This window comes from Panthera leo, chromosome D4 (genome assembly GCF_018350215.1).
Source record: "Panthera leo isolate Ple1 chromosome D4, P.leo_Ple1_pat1.1, whole genome shotgun sequence".
Lineage (NCBI taxonomy): Eukaryota > Metazoa > Chordata > Mammalia > Carnivora > Felidae > Panthera > Panthera leo.
The window spans coordinates 32,621,442-32,636,729 of NC_056691.1; the positions used below are offsets into that span (position 1 = coordinate 32,621,442).

Consider the following 15,288-nt stretch of genomic DNA (forward strand, 5'->3'; position numbering starts at 1 on the left):
GTATATCTAATGTAACTCCAATGTCATTTAGAGGTAGTAGGCATAGCAACCCACTGACATGATTTCTCATGTATGGCTACTGATAACTAAACTTTACCTGCAAGGGGAAGAATTAATTGTATATCCTGTTCTTCTTCATTAGGTAAAAATTAGCAAGATAATATATAATCCCGGTAGGGCATAGAACCATTTTATGAACAGGTGAGCCAAGTTGTGAAAAGACCATCGAAAAGCCTAAAACTTGGTGGAAAAACCAAAAGCCTCCACTGCTTGGGGGCTCTGTTTTTAATCTGATTCTCTGCTGAGTTCATGAATATTTCAAGTGGACCTGAACAGGTGACTCTTTGTTCCCTGGGAAGAAGATGGTTTTCAGTGGAAACTTATAGTCTGTCATTTTCATGGGAATGGCTTTAACCTAATACAGAGTGGAGGTCTGAATCCACCTGAGAGAAATAGGAAAATACTGTGTGACATTTTGCCAAACTTTTCACAAGTCTAGTAGTAGAATAGACTATTTTTCCACCCTAATAATGTAGATGTTGTTTTGTTTTGTTTAACTGAGAAACTTGAAATCGTTGATAGAGTTTTTCCCTTCTAGAAGAAAGTAGAAATAGATGCTGTCTGTACTATAACACAAGTCTGTGAGCCCAAATATCTAGCTTCTTATATTTTGATAAGTGATAGATGCACATAGGTAGATACATGCTTTTAGTGACCCTGCTTTAAAAATTAGTTTACTAAACGTGGCTATAGCAGAAAAAAATGTAAATACTTCAGTGTTCTGGATGCAGACCCTGAATCTGGTAAGGAAATTTCTCCCCACTCCTCCTGGTTCATAAAAATAAATCTGAAAAACGTACACTGGTGATAAAGAGTTAAACTGTAGTCATCACACTTGCCATCAAAATGGGAAGATAGGATTGAAGAATGAACATACCGGCTCACAGCTGGGAAGATTTTGGCAGGAAAAAAATCACATGACATTGAGTGAGGCCAGGTCCATCAAGGAGACTTGCTACAGATTAGTTTGAGAAGAGTTGTTGATGCTTGTCTTACCATTGGGCTCTGCACAGGTTCGGCAAATGCTGCTACACTCTTTGTGAAGATTTGTTTAAAAATCACACATTTTTGTCCCTTGGTGGTACACTCCCCTGATAAACAGTGCAACTTGATTTTCTGCCCCATTTGTGTTGTATACCCAAGCACTGGTGCCTTTTGCTTTGGCACCCTGAAGAGAACTGACGTATTATCACATTCTATTTCTTTTTCCCCCCTCATCTTTTAAAGAAAATAGTAACAATGGCCGTGTTTGTAACCTTTTATGTTTAGAGGGCACTTCTGTACCCATTAATTCCTACAGTGATTCTGCCAAGTATAGCTGGAGAAACTGAGGCGCAGGCACAGGGGTGCTTGCCCAGGAGTGCTCCTCCTTAGTGGAAAAGCTGGAACTCATACTCTAGGCTCTACCAGTGCCTCTAGTCTGGCAGGTAGGGGTAAGTGGTGTGAATTAGTCTGAAAATTGCTGAAATACCAGTAAGCATTATGAGCCCCAACCCTTACTTTATTACAAAAAAAATCTCGAGGCCTTGAACTCTTCTATTCCCTCAGTTGCATTAATCTTACCAGGGCCAGTGAAGAGGATTCCAAACAAAAAGGTTTTTTCTTTTTAATTTACCATTTAAAAGTACTACTTTGGCCTTGAAGTTGTAGGACTAAAACATATGTGTACATACACTTAGACCAAAGCCGTTTATACTTTACTACCTTGAAGCTTGATGGACTCTTGTTGAATGGAGAGAGCGAAGGGACTCTCTTTCTACACAAGCATACACATGACAGAAATAGAAGTGTGTGCATTCCAGGATAAACTGGATTGTCTTCATCTTTTAAAAAAGTAATGTGAATGATAGAAGACCACACTTCAGTTTTATGATTGCCAACGAGCCATAGTATAAGCAGTAAATGTCTCTTAAAGTATGAACACGTTCTTTCACACATCTGCTTGGGTAATTCACTGTTCTGTTTGGAAGGATCTCACAGAAATGGAATTTTTAAATATTGAGAAATCCATTAAGAAATAGAGGGAGAATGAAAAGCTTATTATAAGAGCCATGCCAAGGATAATTAAGATGTGGCCTAGCATCCAAAAAATACTTACTTTTAATTGAAATGAACTTTTAAAAGAAGTTAATGTTCCCACCCTTTGGCTGAAGAGTTCATTGCTGGGTTGGTCTAACATCAGTTTGAAGATCAGCCAATTTTTCACAAAAGAAAAATGTTGTATACAATGTAGATAAGGCATTATCATTTTCATGAAGAAAATCAGCAATTTTGGAATTGACTTACTCCTCTGTTGCAGCTGTACACCTTTTTGTGACCTGTTCATGGCTAGTTGCAAAGACAGGGAAACAGAGGGTAGTACATGGTGCCTTTGGTTCACTGTGGGAGTAAGTTGGCTACTTCTGATCCTGAAATGATAGGAGAGGAAAAAATAGGTCTAAAGATATCATGGTTTATGCCCTATCCTTTTTTTTTTTATATTATTGTAAAAACAATAAAGCAACAACCTTAGAGGAGAAAAAGAAAACCCAGAATTCCACTAACCTAAACATGATGTTCTTCATTGAAGTCTCTGTTCATTTGTGTGCATGGTTGTAATCACGGTGTCCGTAGTGACTGTGGACATTTTTAATAGTTCTGTGTCAGGAGTTCTTAACTCTTCTGTTCCATGGACTCCTTTGGCAGTATTTTTAGTAAAGCCTATGGATCTCTTTTCAGAAAAATGTTTTTAAGTTTTTAAAATAAAATATACAGGATTACATAGGAGACAATTATATTTAAATGCACTTATTAAAATAGTTTTAAAATTAGCTTGTGATATGGTAACACATGCTTTACTACCAAAGCATTAAATAACAAGATGTGACAAAGCCATCGTTACCTAATTTCTGAGTAATTGTGAGTATAAATATTTTGAAATTGTGGATCTGAAGGTGGAGGGGAGGGCAGGACAGGTGGGGAATTTCATGCCTGATGATCTCTATTACCTGGGTGAAGGAAGAGGCTCAGGGTTTCTAGAATGTGAGGAGTTGGGCTAGTGTTGGAGAGTGTTAAGGTTTTGGAACAGATGGGGCAGCATTGCTTAGTTCTTATTGTGTCTTAGGTACTGTACAAAACTTTTTATGTATGTCATTTCTTTTAACACTGAGAACACTCTCATGAGGGATAGTTGTTACTGTCATCTTTACTTGACCGGTGTGGTAACTAAGCTTGGAGAAATTACCCACGAATAGATCATTCACTGTTCTTCAAAGGAAGTCTACCTAAATAATCCAGAAGTAATATCCCTGATTGGTAATGCAAATTCAGGGCCTCATTGGGGACAGCATTAGGATTCAGTCCTAAACCTTTGACGAGAGCCTGTTTTACTGCCTTTTGTCCACTTCTGAAACTGAGAAAGATAATTTGTCTTATCTAGAAGATAAATCCTCAAGCTCACTGGTGATTTTTCTCCTGAAGCTACTGTTGTAGAAACCTGAACAGGAAAGGCAGTAGGATGGAGGCCGCAGAAGATAGGATAGGCTCTGGATTGTTCACACCTTCAGTCAGCTCTTTGCAGGACCACAGTCGTCTCTACTGGAGAGGTTCTTCCTCTGAAAAGTCACATGGGACATATCTGCACCGCATTAACTTTATAGCTTTTCATCGCTGCTTCCTCAGGGTTGTTTGGGCATACGTTGCCAGGGCATTATAATGTAAGCGTAAATTTTCTCGATGTGGTCTAAGGCTGGCATAATCGAAGGACAAGAGGCAAAGGGTTTGGGGCAGGCCACAGACCAAGTACTTCATAAGTGACAGTCTCTAATAAGGGTCAGATGTATGCAGGGGTCTTGGGACAGCTCTGGTGCTCAAAGCAGGAAGCATGTCCCAGGACAGCAGCTTGTAGAGCCTTCAGCGAAAACTGATGAGGCTTCTGGATGTTTCCTTTTCCCAACCACCTGAATAAGAACCATTCACTGAGATAAACATATGCAGTAGGAGTGTATATAATTGTTCATTTAAACTGCTAAAAAACGCGTGTGGGAAGTTGGATATGAGAGAGGTGCTTAGAACCTGACTCACACAACCTAGTTCCCTCATTGCAGACTGACGAATGGGAAATGTTTTTACTCTTCCAACCCAGATTTCACCAATGAATGCAATAAATTTACAGAAAACAGAGATTTAAGAAACTTCAATAAATCTACAGAAAACAGAGATTTAAGAAACTATACGCACCTCTCTAAAAAAAAAAACAAAACATTGAACAAAACAATACTGCAGTCTTTCATGGTATTGGATGTTTGCACTGTCTCAAAACAAATACTGCTACGGTCTCTGTCTTTGATTTATTTATTTTTTGGTCAAATATCTTTAGAACGTCAGGCTCAAGGCCAGAAATAAATAGAAAATGTTTTATGGTCCTTGATTTGATAATGCCAATAGCAAATCATATCTGATATTCATAATAAATAAAGTTTCTTTGGCCAGGGGCAGAGGGTGGGGGCTGCCCTTGGAGCAGCAGAAAGCTTTGTAAGCCAGCCTTCCAAAGTTGTGTGAAACAGGAAAATTGTTTCTTTTTAAATTTAACACTGAGAATTAAATGATTAAAATATTATCATTTCCAACCTTAATTCAGAGAGATCTAAAGAAAATGAGTTTAGAAATCCTTCTAAGTTACAAGTAATTTACAAATCTGGGTTGTTTTTTATTAAATGGGTGGAGAGCACCCTCAGTAACTTTAGCAGGGCTTACTTGTACCAAAAAGAATAGAGGGTTTTAAAAAAAAATTAAGTAAATAATTCAGTAATTTTGAGTTCAATTAAATGCTTTATTCAAGGGGAGTAAGAATTCCTGTTTGATCTCTTGTAAACAGTAATTTCAAATAATGAAATTTCCTCTAGGAAACAGGTGCTCTTTAATATTAACATAAAAAGAAATAAAAATGCAAATACAAAAGTACTTAGAGAATGTTTATTTTGTGATTTAGGAGGCTTGCTTTTCCCTCCCATCGGCTGAAAGATGTTTAGTGACACTTAATAAGTACTCGGAATAAGATTTGTTCTAAAGCTCTCTGTATGCTGTAATTGTATGCCCCCTTTGCCCTTTAAATTTGAAATAAACTTGAAATGAAGGGTGGAATCCAAACAGGCTGTTAGAGAAGTAGAAATGATAAGTGATTGATTTTTCCCAACATAGATAACATTGCCTATTTTGTGATTCAGCAAATGCTGCTATATACTATCAGTGAAGTGCCTATTTCAGCAAGAGATTGTGATGTTGCCTTTAATTTATTTGCAAATGCTGCTTTTATGTCTGGGTTTTTCTGTGCAGCCCAGGTAGTAAGTGCAGAGGGGAAACTGTTTTATGTTGAGGGAGGATAGGAAAGAAGGGCAGGAAGCATTCAGAGGCTAGCCTGTTTCCCCCAGGACCTTCTCTTCACTTATGTGTGTTCAGGCCCCTTTCCCCCACCCCTCCCGTGACTTGCCCTTGTGTTGTACCTGTGCAGAACTAGAGTCAAAACCACATCTCTCTGACTTCCCAGTGCGGGCTTCCAAATACTATTGAAATCCTGTCTGTGTAGGGAAGGCAGAAGTGTGGTCTTTGGTCAGCATACTTCCCAGATACTTTGTAAACTGTGCCAGGTGCCTTTGGTAAGAAGATGAGTAGAATTTGTCCAACCCCTGAGAAGCAAAAGACGGACAAGCAAAGAGACATACCTGAGCAACAAGCATTCTTAGCCAAAGGTTGTTCTGATTTTCTGGATGGGCTGGTTTGGGAATTGCTTGGTTGCCTGGGTTTAAACCTAAGTCACTCAGAAAACTAATAAAATAGCAGTTCTGTTTTCCATCTAAAATAAACCAACACTACTAAACCTTCCTCAGTCTCTCATCTTGGCAAGAGAAGGTGAGGTTTGTGTCAGGTACCGTCTAAGACCTTCTGAGATCTTGCCTTTCCAGCCTTTCATCCCTTCGCTTTGCTCACACTTCAGTTAGTTTTGCCTGTTTTTCCATCTCTGAGCTTTGTTACATCTATCTAGAATGTCCTTCCTCTTTCCCATGCTACTGCACATGCACTGGCTAACACCTGCTGGTCCTTCCAAGGTGAGCACCACCTGCTTTTGCTAGCCTCCCTAGTTTTCTAAAACCCTGCTGGCAGCTTCTCTGAACCATGTGGCAAACCCTGTATCCCTGCTGCTGCAGGCTCGGTTGATGTACAGAACGTCCCCAACACTCTCCAAGGCAGTGTCTGACCTGGTAAGAAAGCACTGCACGTTGTCTCTAAACTCCAAGAAATTAGTTATAGGAAACTTCTGGCTTTGGAGAAATCCCATTTTTACTTTATTACAAGTTCTCTAGAGCCAGCCTGATGGAACTGACCTGACAGTGCCTGGACTTGGTGACTTGTGCCCTCAGTTCAGAGAGGTGCACAGGTCACTTGCCTGAGCTCTGCTGCCACATGACCTGAGCCATTCAAGCAGAATCATACCTGCTGTCTTGTCCTGTATGTGGTGTCCCTCAAATGGCTGTCATGAAGGTCATCCTGTCTTTCCCCTCAGTGAGAGAAGGATGGTAGAAGTGCTGGGGGCGGGGGAAGTGACCAACTGAGGCCACATGTTGGCCTCACCTTGGTTCTCCAGCCCTCTCTCCTTCCAAATCCAGTAGCACTTCATCTTGCTTATTGTGATGACCACTGCAAAGCTTTTGTTACAGCTATTTTTGTATGCCAGATTGAGCTCCTTAAATACACAGATTATATCTTTTTCACTTTTATATCTCCTTTCACATTTAGCAAAGTACCTTTTATATGGAAGATATTTAATAAGTATTGAAATGGCCGAAAGAATGGATTAACACATGATCTATAATAAGGAAACAATAATTCATTTAATCAGTGTGTATTTATTATACACCTGCTGTGTGCAGTCAGTGTTCTGGTGCTGGGGTTAAAAGGTGCTTCCAGACGGATTCCTATTTGATGAGCTTCTCTGTGGTGTATCTTCTGATCTAAAATAAAAAGTGTGACTGGGCTGTTGACATAGTACTTTTCAAGAGTCATTTGTTAATTTGTCAGTTTATGTGTGAACTACTATGGCCTTTCCAGTTCTAGAATTCTTCTGTGCTTCTTTAAATTTCTCAGGGTCAACAATGACTCTTTAGCCTTGTTTTGAGTAAGTGCAGACTTTGATCTGATCCCTACCACCTCTGCCCATTTTTCTAGCTGTGTTTCTTGGCCTGACTGAGCTCATTCCTCTGCCCTTTCCTCTTTATCCTGCTTCTTGACTTTTTCTTAGCTTCTCATTTTTTTGCATGGTGAATCTCACTGAACAAAAAGCAATGAGATAAATGGCTTCTGATACATATCATAAATAAAGATTTAATGCAACACACTTGACATCATGAACCATATATTTTAATGCTCTGAACTTGAAGTGTAGAAATAACTTTTCGTGAGGAGGGTGGGGAGACAAAGGACTTATGAGCTGATGCATGAGTATTCAGAATTGAGTTTTACTGTACCATTTCATAGTGTCTTCTGTTTGTAACATGCTTAGATGACTGAGGTCAGACAGTTCTGCGTGGTGTGAGTGGTGTGAGTCTGTGTAGTGCTTGGAAAAAGCATCTTTGGAGAGCAAAAGGAAAAGGGAATTAGCTACTATATCATTATCATTAGCTTGTTAGTTGTCTGATAGGGAAACACTAATTAAAAAACATTTGTGCCTGTTTGGAAATTACCTGCCTATATAAGGAAAGGAAAAACAATCACTAAATTGGCAAAACAACAATAAAATCATACTACAAATCATATTAAAAGGGGAAAAAAAAGGCAATGGATGTGCTTTGAACTTCCAACTCCTTCACAGCTCATCATTTCTTGTTGCCCTTTGTGCTCAAGGAATCTAATGATACACAAAGCTTCATTGCCAGATACTTCATTAATTCCTCAATCCATTAGGAGCCTTAATGGCCTATGCCATTGGAATAAGTATGGAAATCCAGTCCCCCAAGAAAGTACAGTGCTCTATAAATCATACTCGCCCGAGGATTCTCTAAGTCCTTGACACAGAAGAATAGATGAAAAATCATTGTACTTCCTGAATTGCCTTATCCTAAGAGGCTCAGAATAATCAACATCATTTAACCCTTTAACCCTCAACCCATGGTTCTCAAAGTGTGATCCCTGGATCAGCAACATCAGCACCACTGGGAACTTGTTAGAAATGCAAATTTGGTGGCCCTAGCCAGACACACTGAAGCTCTGGGGGTGGATCCAGCAATCTGTGTTAAGCAGGTCTCCCTGTGACCTGCTCTAATGTCCCTGTGGCATAGTTCTATAATGAAGGCCTTTTTTTTTTTTTTTTTTTTTTTTACTGTTAAGGAAAAAGGTGAGCAGGTCCATAGCTTCATCCTAATCTACTTGTTTGGATTCAGTTTAATTGAGCAAACCTTCACTGAGTAGCTGTTACATCCCAAGCGTCCTCTCAAGGAAAAGGACACTTTAAAATCTCTCTAGTGTCATCTGTGCTAGCATTTTCCTGCTGTGGTTGGCCTGCCTGGAGGGCAGCCCCTCCTCAACTTTGTTCTAAAGCACCAAAAACAGTGGTCCTCTGGGCTGCCTTATTTGACTTCTCAAATCTCCTTCATTAATTGTCATCCACCAGTTGCTTCCTCATCCCTTTCCCAGAGGGACACTGACACCTCTGAGACCTGCAGGAAGAATGGCCCTGTCTTTCTGAATCTTTTCTGCTTTCAAATGTCTGATAATCTTGCCTTGCCATTCATAAGCTCCCTTCTATCCCTGTCCCTCTAGAATTACTTTTGCCTCTACCCCATCCACTGCTAGTGAGGATCTTTCCCCCAGGGGACAGACTGTTCAACCCTAATCTTTTTTTTTTTAAATATATGGAATTTATTGTCAAATTGGTTTCCATACAACACCCAGTGCTCATCCCAAAAGATGCCCTCTTCAATACCCATCACCCACCCTCCTCTCCCTCCCACCCCCCATCAGCCCTCAGTTTGTTCTCAGTTTTTAAGAGTCTCTTATGCTTTGGCCCTCTCCCACTCTAACCTCTCTCTCTCTTTTGTTTTTTTCCTTCCCCTCCCCCATATGTTCCTGTTAAGTTTCTCAGGATCCACCTAAGAGTGAAAACATATGGTATCTGTCTTTCTCTGTATGGCTTATTTCACTTAGCATAACACTCTCCACTTCCATCCACGTTGCTACAAAGAGCCATATTTCATTCTTTCTCATTGCCACGTAGTACTCCATTGTGTATATAAACCACAATTTCTTTATCTGTTCATCAGTTGACGGACATTTAGGCTCTTTCCATAATTTGGCTATCGTTGAGAGTGCTGCTATAAACATTGGGGTACAAGTGCCCCTATGCATCAGTACTCCTGTATCCCTTGGGTAAATTCCTAGCAGTGCTATTGCTGGGTCATAGGGTAGGTCTATTTTAAAATTTTTGAGGAACCCCCACACTGTTTTCCAGAGTGGCTGCACCAGTTTGCATTCCCACCAACAGTGCAAGAGGGTTCCCGTTTCTCCACATCCTCTCCAGCATCTATAGTCTCCTGATTTGTTCATTTCGGCCACTCTGACTGGCGTGAGGTGATATCTGAGTGTGGTTTTGACTTGTATTTCCCTGATGAGGATCGACGTTGAGCATCTTTTCATGTGCCTGTTGGCCATCCGGATATCTTCTTTAGACAAGTGTTTATTCATGTTTTCTGCCCATTTCTTCACTGGGTTATTTGTTTTTCGGGTGTGGAGTTTGGTGAGCTCTTTACAGATTTTGGATACTAGCCCTTTGTCCAATATGTCATTTGCAAGTATCTTTTCCCATTCCGTTGGTTGCCTTTTAGTTTTGTTGGTTGTTTCCTTTGCTGTGCAGAAGCTTTTTATCTTCATGAGGTGCCAATAGTTCATTTTTGCTTTTAATTCCCTTGCCTTTGGGGATGTGCCGAGTAAGAGATTGCTACGGCTGAGGTCAGAGAGGTCTTTTCCTGCTTTCTCCTCTAGGGTTTTGATGGTTTCCTGTCTCACATTCAGGTCCTTTATCCATTTTGAGTTTATTTTTGTGAATGGTGTGAGAAAGTGGTCTAGTTTCAACCTTCTGCATGTTGCTGTCTGGTTCTCCCAGCACCATTTGTTAAAGAGACTGTCTTTTTTCCATTGGATATTCTTTTCTGCTTTGTCAAAGATTAGTTGGCCATACGTTTGTGGGTCTAGTCCTGGGGTTTCTATTCTATTCCCTTGGTCTATGTGTCTGTTTTTGTGCCAATACCATGCTGTCTTGATGATAAACAGCTTTGTAGTAGAGGCTAAAGTCTGAGATTGTGATGCCTCCTGCTTTGGTCTTCTTCAAAATTACTTTGGCTATTTGGGGCCTTTTGTGGTTCCATGTGAATTTTAGGATTGCTTGTTCTAGCTTCGAGAAGAATGCTGGTGTGTTCAACCCTGATCTTAAGTGTGGAGCTCTATTTAGAGGAACACCTAGAACCTCTATCAACAAAGGGTAACAAGAGTAAAAAACTCTTAAGTTTACCTTTCTCCTAATAGCTGTTTCCCGAGCCCAAGGCCTCATTATCCTGTGCCTCAGTTTTTCTGTGGCTTCCTAACGGTTTTTCCACCTTGATCCCTCTTGCTGCTAGAGTGGCTACTCTTAAATACTAACTCTATCATTTCTCAGCCTACTATCTTCACATATGTGCCTATGGCCAAAGCAGGGGTCAGCAAACTAAGGTGTGTGTTTATTGTTGTATATAAAGTTTTACTGGAACACAATGACACTCATCATTTGCAGATTATCCATGGCTGCTTTTGTGCTACAATGGCAGAATTGAGTGGTTGCAATTGGGACTATATACTACACAAGCCTAAAATATTTATTATCTGGCACTGTAAGAAAAAGTTTGCTACCCATGGTCTATAAAGTTTAGTCTGTTTACACATAACAAACTGGCATATTTGAGTTCAATTCTGCCAGATTACAATATGCTTTCCCTTTACTCCTGTCTGTGCTGCTTGTTTCCTTCCTTTCATGCCTTTGTTTGAATTTATTATTTTTCCTTATTCTGTTTCATTTTTCACACTATAAGTTAATTGGTACTTTCACCCTTGTCCCAAACAACTCAAGAACCTTAGAACATTTTAAATGTCACTTTTACCGTTTCTTATACACTTTAGTTGTCATCTGTTCATGTTCTCTATATTTGAAACCCAGAAGTCATTACTATTATTGTGCATAAAGTCAATATTAATTTAGACTTATCTACATATTTAGCATTTTGGTTGTTCTTCACACTTACTTCTGATCCTTGTTTATGAAAGAAAAAGGAAAAATTCCTATGTTTGCCCTCACATTTGAATGATAACTAGGCTGAATATAGACCAAATTTAATTTTCTTCCAGAAACCAAAGACATTGCTTCATTGTCTTTTAACATTCACTTTTGCAAATTAGAGATCTGATGGTAATCTTATTTTTCTCTTTTCTTTTCTGGAAGATTTTGGGATTTTCTCTTTTTATTTTGAAGTCTAATATGTGTTTAGGTGATTCTTTTTTCTTTTCTTTTGTTTTTTTGTTTTTGTTTTTGTTTTTGTTGTTGTTGTTGTTGTTGTTTTTTACTTGATTCTACCTGTTGGGCTTTTTTTTCAGGTCTGGAAAAACTTTCTGTTATTTTGTCTGTTTTTATTCCTCTAAATGCCTTTTGGAAAGATAATAGAATATCTGGATTTTACGAAACTGGTTAGCATTTGTGTTCTATTTTACTTATTTTGATATTTTCTTCTCTCTTCTATAGGCTCCATCTTCCAGTTGCTAATTTGGGATGTAATACAATACATCTTGATTCTTCTTTTTCATTTTCTTCTCTCTTTTTTTTTTTTTTTTTTTTATCCACCCACTCAGCCCCCACCCTCCAGCCCCCAGGCGCCAACCCCCGGCCCCGCCCGCACCGCACCCCCCCTCCGTTCGGGTGCCGGAAAGGTGCAAAGCTTGGGTGTGGCTTCCAGCCGCTCAGTGCGATTTGGCTGGGTGCGGGGAGCGGGGAGCGTGCCCCTTGTGAAGTGCGGTGGGGTGTGCCGGCTGGGCGGGGTGGGGCCTGGCCAGGCCGCTTTGCTGGCCCGGGAGGGGCTGAGGGAGCAGTGGCTGGGGTGTGTTTGGCCCCAGGAGCCGCCCTCTCTGGGGAGAGAGGACAGAGGAGGGACGGGGGGGGGGGGGGGGGGGGGGGGGGGGGGGGGGGGGGCGCCGGCGGGCGCCAAAGGAGAGGTCAAGGAGGCCAAAGGCAAAAGCCTACAGCACCTGGTATTCCCAAGTGGTCTCCCATCCAAGTACTAACCAGGCCTGACCCTGCTTAGCTTCCGAGATCAGACGACATCTGGCGCGTTCAGGGTGGTATGGCCATGCCAGCGGCTGCAGCTGGGCGCCTCAAGAGCCTGCTCCACGAGTCCCAAGCCCAGCGGGTGCCGCGCTTCACCCATGCACCGGCCAGACTGCCTGCCTGTCTGCCTGCCTGCCGCCGCCCTCTGCCACGGGCCTTGATTCTTCTTTTTCTTAATGTTTATTTATTTTGAGAGAGAGAGAGCGTGAGCATGAGTAGGGGAGGGGCAGAGAGAGAGAGGGAGAGAGAATTCCAAGCAGGCTCTGTGCTGTCAGTGTGGAGCCTGACGTGGGGCTTGAACCATAAACCGTGAGATCATGACCTGAACTGAAATCAAGAGTTGGACGCTTAACCTACTGCGTCACCCAGGCACTCCATCTTGATTCTTTTTAACAATGATATTTTGAATGTCTTAGAGCTATGTAGTTGTTCATTTTTTTTTTAATTGATGGGATATATTTTGGAATCTGTATCATAATCTATACTGTACCTCTTTTAAACTCATCTGCTTTCACTTACCTGACTCCTTAGGTCAGATATTCTTCTATTTGGTAATAATCATAGCACCTCTCATTTATTTTTGTTTTCCTTCAAATGTTTCTGGTTTTTAAAATGTCTGATTGTATTTTGGTTGCACATCGTGGGTGTACTTTTTCTTTTCTCAGCCCAAATGAAAATCTACTTGTCTTGTTGGTGAATGATGGGTCAGATCACAGGACTCGGATTCAGATCAGATAAGATGACCTCACCTGCTGATGATAATTGGGGCAGGATGGGCCATGGGCTGGTCTGACAGTGGGTAGCTTGTCTTTTAGGTGTTTGCTTCCACTCTTGGCACTGGCCTTACCAGAACTGTCTCCTCAGAGATATCTACTGTTTTCTGGGGATTTGCTCCCTGGGGTTAGTTACACCTTTTCTTGATAGTCAGTACTATTAGGGTTTCACTCTTTTTCCTTTATCTTTACTTAGGGGTTGAAGCTGGGAAGTTTGTAACACAGGCTGACTCTACCATCTTGATCCAATCAGCAATGTGTTTCCTGAAGGCCTTCTTCCCTGTCTTGCCTCCAAGCATGACTCATTGCACAGTCATTCTGGTTCCACATAGCACTTTGTCTCTACTTCTTTCATAGTGCTTATTCCATTGTAACATTTCTTAAGAAGTATCTATTTGTCCTTGTCTTTGCCCTGCTGAATTAAATTCTGTAGCTAAGACATTGTATAGGTGTCAGATTGCCATAGACATTTCATCCAGGGTACAGAAAAACTGGTTTAGTAGTCAGCAAGTGAAAATGGGGTTTGGAAATGTAACTTAGGCTATACTGTAAGATACAGAATGGCTCCCCTACTTGGTTTTATGTATTTATCTCAAGAACCTGCTTGATGTTTAAGTCAAACTTTCCAACTCTATGAATAAACATCTTCCAAAGCATCAAATTATACTAGTCTGAAGTTAGATTGATTTTGCAAAGGATAAAGTTGTATCCTTAGAGATGACTGCCTCTGGGGAAAAGAGGGCCCTTCCCTTATTGGATTCCAAGGATTGAATCCTCACTGGGATTAAGTGTATTATCTCTGTTTCCTTTGCCTTTAAAAAAAAAAAAAAAAAACAACTTTTTATTTCTTTTTTTTTTATTTTTTCTTTTTTTTTTTTGAGAGAGAGAGAGAGAGATAGAGAGCAGAGGAGGGGCAGAGAGAGAGGGAGACAGAGGATCCAAAGTAGAATCCAAAGCAGGCTCCATGCTGTCAGCAGAGAGCCCAATGAAGGCTCAAAATAATGAACTGTGAGATCATGACCTGAGGTGAAGTTTGATGCTCACCTGACTGAGCCACTTAGGTGCCCCTAAAAAACTTTTTGAGAGAGAGAGAAAGATTGTGTGTGCATGTGTGCAAGTGGGGGGAGGAGCAGAGGGAGGGAGAGAGAGAGTCCCAAGCAGGCTCCACATTCAGTACAGAGCCTGACATGGGGCTTGGTCCCATGACCCTGGGATTATGACCTGAACTGAAATCGAGAGTCAGATGCTCGACTGAGCCACCCATGCACTCCTCCTTCACCTTTTCTGGAAGGTCTCTGTTTAATGAGGAAGCTAATGATGGAAGAGGCTGGAGTTACCAATTCATTAATTAGCTAAACACAATACTCTTTCCTACTCTTAAAAAATCCTATTTAATTAGGAAAATAAGAAACAGTTTCTGCTTTCATATCTGTCATTATCTGAACTTACTCAAACGCTGACATCTAGGTAGTATGATTAGGCTCTTAAAAGATTGATTATGCCTAGGGCTCCTGTTATGAATTTTTGCTGTTATATCTGCCATCACATTTCAAAAGATTGGAATTGGCAAAAAGATTCCAAAATAACAGGGCATCTGGGTGACTCAGTCGGTTAAGTGTCCGACTTCAGCTTAGGTCATGATCTCACAGTTTGTGATTTTGAGCCCTGCATTGGGCTCTGTGCTGACAGCTCAGAGCCTGGAGCCTGCTTCGGATTCTGTGTCTCCCTGTATCTCTCTGCCTCTCCCCTCCTCTCTCTCTCTCTTTCTCTCTCTCTCTCTCTTTCACTCTTTCTCTGTCTCCCTCTCCCCCTTACTCTCTCAAAAATAAGTATTAAAAAAAATACTACCAAGAATTACCAAGAATGTATTGAAACTGATAACAAGAATTGCCAAGACATCAAGATATTAAATAATGCTTTTATTCAGATTGTAATGGATCTTGTTTCAGTTCTGTGTGTTTGTATGTAGTTTTTAAATCAGCTAAGCCACATTCTTAACCCCCACTTTAAAAATGCTTCATTGTATATTGAATCTAGATGTATAGGGAGATCAGATAAATGCCTGAAGTGTAGAGCCCCTATGGG

General features: G+C 40.8%; 1 protein-coding gene and 1 pseudogene across 3 annotated transcripts in view; one reads left to right on the forward strand and one right to left on the reverse strand.

Moving 5' to 3' along the window:
• KDM4C (lysine demethylase 4C) overlaps window positions 1–15,288 on the forward strand; it is a 432,720-nt gene that overhangs the window by 350,912 nt on the left and 66,520 nt on the right. The gene's annotated exons all lie outside the window — the stretch shown is intronic.
• LOC122205691 lies at window positions 12,340–12,456 on the reverse strand (annotated as a pseudogene).